The following is an 8,371-nucleotide window of genomic DNA, read 5'->3' on the forward strand; positions in this document are numbered from 1 at the left end:
TCAATCTGAAAAATCTCTATCCCATCCACACACTACTCCTTTCCCCTGCCGAGTGAGTCACGCCTACACCGAAAGGGAAATGGCTTAATGGTGTAATAATAACAACCTTGAATGAATATGATAGTAAAAACTTTGGAACCGATTTAAAGAAAATCGGAATTATCATAGTTGTGAACTTTTTTCGCTACAATAAAAGGAAGTGCCGACAAAAAAAGAAAGAAAAAAAATTAAGTAGATTTTTTATGACGGCAGTAGAAGCAGCGAAGCAAGCGCCTTATTATCATGTCTTACGTAACGAGGCCGGTGAAGTCATTTGGCTTCCACGCTTCCGCTCGCAACCCATTGGAAGCGATACATAGCAAAAAGTGTTAAGCTCGAATGAGAGTACTCATTTTCACCTTTTTTTTTATACGTCTTTCTTCCTCTAGACTTCGAAAAACTTTTTTTCTCGCTTCTAACGAATAATTTGGCTGTATCGTATATATATATCGTATGTTTGTCTGGATTTTGCTGGATATGACCGCTAGTGAGAAACCGGTCGCGACTTTTCTTTTTTCATCCAAGACCCTCTCCTCTCTCTGCAGTATCTTAAGAGGAGATGCGAAAAGAAAGAACCTGGCGGAGGGTTTAATGGCGCATAAAATGGTTCGGTCGCTAGGGGGAAATGTCGACGTGTCGGAAAGACACGCCCTTCAATGATTCGAAATTCGCCGAACCTAAGTACTGACCCTTGAACTTTTTTCAAAACCCATCTTTCGCAATTGTTTTCAGGAGATAATAATTAGGGGTATGCAAAATACCGGATATTTCGAGCCGGCTTGTTCGAAATTCAATTTTTTGTCCACACTGAACAATTTCATTTATACTTATCAAGAACGTATATAAATACACTCTCCGGAAACGATTTTTCTATTAGTTATTAGACCTATTATTCTTAGGAAAAATTAGAGGAAGTTAAAGAGATATTTAAAAGTTTTGAAAAAATTCAAAATTAATTTAAAATTCTGTATTTTTGAAAGTTTGAAAGGTTTGAAAGGTTTCCGAAGAATGAAAAACATTTCCTTGGAAAATTAAAAATAATTTTTTTTTACAAAAATAATTTCAAAAAGAATGAGAAATATTCACAATTTACCATTTTTTTTTTTCAATTTCGGCCAAAATTCAAGATTTTTCTGTAAAACTTTTAAATTTTCAAATAAAAAGTTCATTTTAACCAAATGGTTGCATTTTTAATAAAAAAAATTTCACAACAAGTTTCGTTTTCTACCAAAGATGAATTTTCAACTAAAAAAAAACAAAACAAAGTTAAACAAAAAAAGAAACGAATTTTAAGCAAATTAATTAAATTTTCAAACAAACAGTTGCACTTTAAAGAAAAAAAGAGCACATTTCAAAAGAAAAAGATTCGTTTTCTAACAAAGAAGGCGAATTTTTAACTAAACAATATATCAATTTCACATGAAAAAACTTTTTTTATCCAAAAGACGAATTTTCTATTAAAAAAAGATAAATTTTGAACTCGAAAATATGAATTATCAACAAAAAAAAAAAAGTTAATTTTCAACCAAACATTTGCAGTTTTATCCTAAAAAGAGGATTTTTTTTAATTTAGGAGAATTTTGGAAACAAGTCGAATCATTTAAGAAGCTGTTCATAAGTTCTGACGAAATTTTAAAAATACCTTGAAATTTGAAAAAATGTAAAAAAAAAACCATGTAGATGTTTCAAGATATTAAAACATTTTAGGGATTTTTAAACTATTTAAAATGAAAATAATTTTACTTTTAATTGAAGAAAAAAGCAGTTTATAGAAAATTTAATCTTTCAATTTTTAATGTTTGTAGCTTAAAATGACATAATTTAAACAATTTTTAAATTAATAATTCTTCAACTTAGAACATTGAAAATGATAACTTAAATTTTTAATTTTGTAAATAAATCTGAATTTTTCAACACTACAATATATAAAAAATTATAATTAATAATTTGGCAATTTAACTACACTTAATAAAAAAAATTTCAGTTGAAAAGTGTCAGTAGCTTCCGTTTTATACGTGTAAATTATTAAGCGTTTGAACTTTTTTAGCTTTAGAATTCGATTTTTTAAATGTAACTGGCCGTGAAAAATGTTAACGTACCGGAAATTTATTTATTTCAATACAAAAATTCTTAATTTTTTGTATTCGAACAATTAAAAAATAATCGCAAATTTATAATAGCATTTAATTTCGCTCGAAATCTTTTACTTTTCCATCAAATTTTCTTTTATTTAGTACTAACAATTTAAACTTTTAATGTTTTGGGACTTTTTAAGAAAGACGCTAACCTTTATTCATTTTAGCTTTTCACAAAATAAACCTTAAAATCTCTGCCTCACATTATGAAACGAAAAATGGAAATATTCTTTGGTCAAGTTTTTATAAAGTAGTACTTTATTTGCAACTCGATTACGGGGCTTTAAAGCTGTATTTCAAAATTAACATATTGAAAACAGATTTTAAGGCCTTGACTTAAAATAGACTTATAACCGCTTATTTCAATATTTATACGTGTGTTTAACAATGGAATACTCGAATAAAAAAGGCTTGTGGCTAAGCGAAATTTCACTTCCGTCATTGCAGAGAATCTAATGATCTTTTTGTCATTTCAGAGTTTAAATGACTATTACAGGAAAATAAATAACAGCAACGAATCTTGATAAGATTCTATTGAATATTTATCTGAAAAATCTTTAAAAAGGAGTTGAAAAATCTATAGCTTATCTGGCAACCTTGCAGAATGAGATACAGCCAAGATTTCAATCTTCCTTCTGCCAGTTCAAGAAAAATTAAAAACTAAAATTGCGCCTTGTCTAACTCAACAAAAAATATACAAAATAAATGTTTCTTTTAAAATTCGAACACTAAATTAATACAAAAATTTCATTCCTTATATTTTAATCTTTCAAGGTAATTTTTTTAATATAACCGAAAATTTAATACCTTCCAACTCAATAAAAATGTAAAAATTAAGAAATAATCCATCCTCCAATTTATAAAATGTTGACGACCTAAAACTAACTATTTTTTTCAATGTTCTTTGTTCGATATTAAATAATAAAATGTATTATTTTTATAGAGATTAAAAAAAGTAATTTGTGTTAAATTTTTTTTTATGAATTGCTAGATGAATCATCTTTTAATTTTAACATTTTTGTTGATTTGGAAGAAAGGTCAATTTTTTTTATCAAATTGGGAGACAAAGAATTTTGTTTTTATGCTTTTTATTCAATTTGAGGGGATGAAATTTTGGCTTTCATGTTGTTACAAACTGAAGAAGCTGTTTCTTAAAAAAACATGTTAAATCGTTTTCGCAGACTAAAATACAAATTTAGAAGTCAACATGAAAATTCAGAACTCTTTTATTGTAACCATTTAAAATAACCAAACTTATTCAATTACTGATGTAACAATTTCAAATAGTACTAAAATAGATTCCAAACTAAATTTTTAATTTAAAATCTCCTTTATAAATAGTATCTATGCTTGAAAAATTTTCCACTGAAATATTTTTGAATTTGAAATAATTTATTTGTTTAAATCTTCAACTTATTATATATAAAAGTAAAAAATTTAAAAAAAAAAGGAGATCGCTGTAACATGATCCCAATTTTTGAAATGAAACAATTTTAAGCTTTTCAATTCCAAATCAATTTATAGTCACATCTAAAATTATTCAATTGAAAACTGACTATCAAGGCTTTTAATATGAAATTTATAAATAACAAAAAATTTGATTTCAATAAAAAAAAAATCACTGTCACTTTCACTGTTCAAAAATGCAGAATATTAAATATTACGAAAAATATTTGGACCCTTTAAACTATAATTATCCTGAACACTTTAAAACTTATATACTTTCTTACTGGAAAGTATCAAAAATTAGAAAAAACGCGCGAATCATGAAATTCGGGAAATCTTCCTATAAAAATCTGTAAGTTTCCCGATAAAAAAATTAATTCACTGTCATTTCCCGGCCTACAAAAATTCCCGTTTTGTGTGTATTTCTCCACTCTTCGCACCTACTCAACGTGACGTCACTGTTATTAATAATTCTTTTTATTCGCTGCAAATATTTGATTGAAGCGATCTTTATCTCGGTCACAATCGAACCCAATTGTGCTGGATATTCAACGGTGCGTTGCAAGCAGGATATGAAGGCAAGGAAACTTAACACGTTTAATAGTGATAGTGGAAATTTCGAGGCTATTATAACTAGGTGAGGTATCGACAATTTTTGTAATTTAATCAGCGGGTTTTCCGCTCACAAAACGAGGAACTTTTTTTAGCAATTTCAAAAGATCGACTGATGTTTAATGTGAAAGTTCAAGAATGTAAATAAAATTCAAGTATTATACTGCATTATTTGAAAGTATAGCCACAGGTAACAAAGAAAAAAATTTCAAAAAATCGAAAAACATTCTGTAAAATCGACATCACTATTTAAAGATAAAGCAAAAGTCTACTTTCGAGCTGAAGTGCTGCTGAATTGAGGCAAAAAAAATTGGATAAAAAAGTGATTATGTTCCGAACATTTTACGAAAGTATTTCCTTTTTTCATTAAATGATAATACTTTTAAGAAACATCAACGCTAAAAAGTTAACAAAATTATCACTACTTTACAATTTTAACTGAAGTATTAGTTTATTTTCAACTATTGTAACAAAAAATATTTCGAAAAAATCATTTTACCACAATCCGTATTTGATTTTTTAATCACTTTTCCTTTGTTTACTTTATAAAAGACACCCAACTTTTCATGTAAATTTATTTGGATGGAAAGAGGGATGAAGCTTTTGGACTCCCCCAATTTATTATAATTTATGCGGTTGGCTCTTATTATCATTTATGTTGGGTTAGCCTAAGTTTAGAAATATTAAAATTTTTCGTATTAACTTATACCGAAAATGATGTCTAAATTTGGGTTTTCCTTGAATTTTCATTATTAAAATAAATTTTACAGTCCACAGAATTTAATCTAAATATATATTCAGAAAAATAATGAAAAATTTAAATAGTATAGAATAATACTTTTGGGTCATAATTTATTTTTAGTTTTAAGATGTCAATGTGAATCATGTTTTTAAAAGTACTAGTGATAAAAAGAAGTAATAAACAAAGGAAGTATATTATATAATCTCATGGATTATGACTTTTTTTTACTTATAAACTTTAATTTACAGGTAGTTTTTTCATCAAGAAAATCATATATGTGCAAATGGCAGTAAATTATTTTACGGAAATAATTGAAATTTGAAGTGATTTACATTTTTTCAATTATGATTGCAAAATTAAGGCTTAAAAATTGAACAATTTTCCCATTGAAGCATTCAAAATTTAAAATACTCAGTTTATATTCGGAATTCAATTTTTTTAATTTTTACAAACAGTGCTTTTTGAAATCCTTAACTCTCAAATATTAAAATCTACTTTAGATTTTTATATTTTTCTACTCAATATAAGTGATATCTGTACATCATGAGCATTAAAAAAATTATGCTAATACATTTAGTAATTTTTCATTTCAAATTTGTTTAAATTATGAATTCCAGATTACTTAATTTAGAACGATTTAATCCGTTTTATCCTCAAAAATGATGAATTTCAGAAGCACCTCAATTAAAATAGTTCACACATTAATAATTCACACTTTCTTAATTGTTGACTTTTAATTAAATAATTAAAAATACAAATGTCCAAATTCAAGCTTTTAGAATTACCCCAGAAAAACTGTAAAAAAATTCAAGACGTTATTGTTCATCTACAATGTCTTTGAGTACGATATGAACCTTCCATTGTTTCCGATAACAAAAGAAAAGAAACAAGACAGCCTGATATAAATGGTGTTTTATAGGTTAGGAAAAACAATTTTCCGAAAGGTCATAAAAATGCAACTAACCAAGATTGCAGTAAGTTGAAAGTAATTTTTAGTACACTAAAAAAAAACTTTCAGGAAAAAAGTAATTGCGGAGGTGGCAACGCGGCTCGCTACTCCTGCCCACGACTGTGGAAACTCGCGTTTATCGCGACCGATGACGTCACCCACACGCACACGTCGTCAGCGAGAATTTCTAGCTGCGTGAGAAAATTGCGCCGGACAGCGTGTGTCAGCATTGATGCGTGCACGACGTATAAACATACATCCTCCAAGTTTTCGCCGGGAAAACTCGAAAAACAACTTGCCAACATAACCTCGAAATCCGGAGGAAAATTCCGGAAAACTCGGAGCTCCAGACACATTTTCGATGCGCACATAACCTTAGATAATATGCGAATGGAATGTAGATAATACCTTATGCCGGAACACGAGGTCCGAGATCTCGCCCACGATGTCGCCGTGAAAGGTTATGTCGAGGTCAAACAGTCTCGCTTTTCTTGGTGAGCGATTTCCTGTCTAAGATCGGAACGAAAACACCAACTTGATTCACTTTCGATTATCAAATCGACGGTCCGACGTAACATAAAGGTACTCGGAATTGAGAATTCGGCTTTGATTTGATCACTGTAACACTGACACGAATAATCACGTCCGATGGAGAAGATTTGCGAAGAACAAATAACTCTGTGTTTACTTTGATTTGAATAATTCCCTCCTTCCTGTCACTCACGACGCCGGATGCAAAAAGCACAGTTCTCCCAACTCATAGCAGCAGCATCAGCAGTAGCAGCAAGCTTCGATCCTCGGTGTCTCTCCACGATGAACGTAAAGAAAAATTTCACCCACACACAAACTCGCGAACGGTCTGAAACAAGCAGGAGACAGCGAGGGACCGACCGGCCGAGCTTTTGGGACAACGTGTACTAGAATATTGCAGCTGACGGAAGCCTCGATGCGGTTCAGAGGGTGAAAAAGGTATATGCGAGCGATGCTGGTTAGACGACGGAATTTTTGCGACTGCTCGGCTCGGCTAGCGGGGTCCTGCCTGGCGCGACAGCGACTGTCTGACAGCGACGCCAGCGCCCTCCTGCTCCTTCCTCCAGCGCCTTCCCCCTCCACAAGGAGCAGACTTCCCTTCTCTCTCGAGCTACGCGACTGAGCGAGACGGAGCGACAGGAGGGAGTGCTCACGGACGCACGCACATAGATAAGAGCGAGGCACCTTGTGACCCCTCCACGGCTCGATAAGCGAGTGGACGCATGCGCGGAGACTCTCCCCTCCAGTGGCGGACCGAGCGAGCCTCGCGAGTGTGAGCCTGGAGAACGAGAACCGGCAACAGGGTTAGGTTTGGACACACAACACACATCGGGTGGGTGGTAGCGAAGCCGAATCGAGGCGAGGGGAGCGAGAAGGATATACTGTACACTATACATCGGCGTAATCTTGTTTCGCCGGACGAAGGGGGTTGGGGGGAGAAGGAGGAAACCGAAAATTCTTTATGCCCACGCCGATGCCGCGCAGAGGGCGAAGAAAGATCCTGGAATACGATAGCGGATAGAGTATAGATAGGAGTGAGGAAGAAAAGAGTTTTCGGAATATTGGAGTTTCTGCAGATGGAAGGTCGGATTTTTTGCGAAGAATTTAGGCTCAGGGATTTTTCTTTGCGGGAATTTCTTATTCTTTGTTTTTGCAATCACTTGAATCAATTCGAGTCATATCACTTCTGAAGAGAGTGAAAGAAAGGAATTTCAAGTTTGAGGTTAATTAGGCAATTAAAGAGGGTTTCTACAAAATCCAAATTTCGCAAAATTTTCAACTAAACAGATAAAATTTTAACCAGAAAGATTAATTCTCTCTGCCAAAAAAAGGAACTCTCAACAAATAGAACATAGAAAAATTTACTTCAAAATTGGAAACAGTAGAGTTGTAGAGAATGTTTTCCCGGAAAAATAAGCCGTCTTATATTAAAATGCAATCATTTTTCTAAAATTGGTAAGAAGCGAAGCTCAGAATAAATTCAATTTCACAAAACATGATTAAAATTAATGTTTTTTGTTGTTGTAAATTTTAACATTTTTTATCAAAAATAAGGTTTTTTATTTGAAGTGACATCAGTAATAATATTTTCATTCTTAAAATTATATAAAAACTATTTTTTCAGATATCTGACATTTGACACGACAGCTACATTAAATAGTTGAATTTGAATCCAGGAAGATTAATTTTCCAAGAAAAAGAAAAGAATTTATGACCAATTACATAAATATCCAACTAAACAATTTAAACAATGAATGTAACGAAGAAACAAGTTCTATTTCATTAATTTTTAGTTTATATTTTTTTTCATTTCTAAATATTTTGAACTAAAATAAATTTTCATCGAGGAGAATTCATTTTAAAATAAATTAATTAATCTTCACTTGAAGAATCCGAGAATATAAATTTTCAACAAAA

At 31.4% G+C, this 8,371-nt stretch overlaps 1 protein-coding gene across 4 annotated transcripts in view; it reads right to left on the bottom strand.

The window, feature by feature from the left end:
- The window catches only part of LOC117178064, a 374,841-nt gene extending 367,884 nt beyond the window's left edge, over positions 1-6,957 (bottom strand). For all 4 annotated transcript variants that reach the window (XM_033369287.1, XM_033369286.1, XM_033369285.1 and 1 more), the window contains exon 1: positions 6,332-6,957. The gene's annotated coding sequence lies outside the window, so the exon portion shown is untranslated. The remainder of the gene's footprint in view (positions 1-6,331) is intronic.
- Between the last annotated feature and the right edge of the window lie 1,414 nt (positions 6,958-8,371).

Source organism: Belonocnema kinseyi, chromosome 8 (assembly GCF_010883055.1).
Source record: "Belonocnema kinseyi isolate 2016_QV_RU_SX_M_011 chromosome 8, B_treatae_v1, whole genome shotgun sequence".
NCBI lineage: Eukaryota > Metazoa > Arthropoda > Insecta > Hymenoptera > Cynipidae > Belonocnema > Belonocnema kinseyi.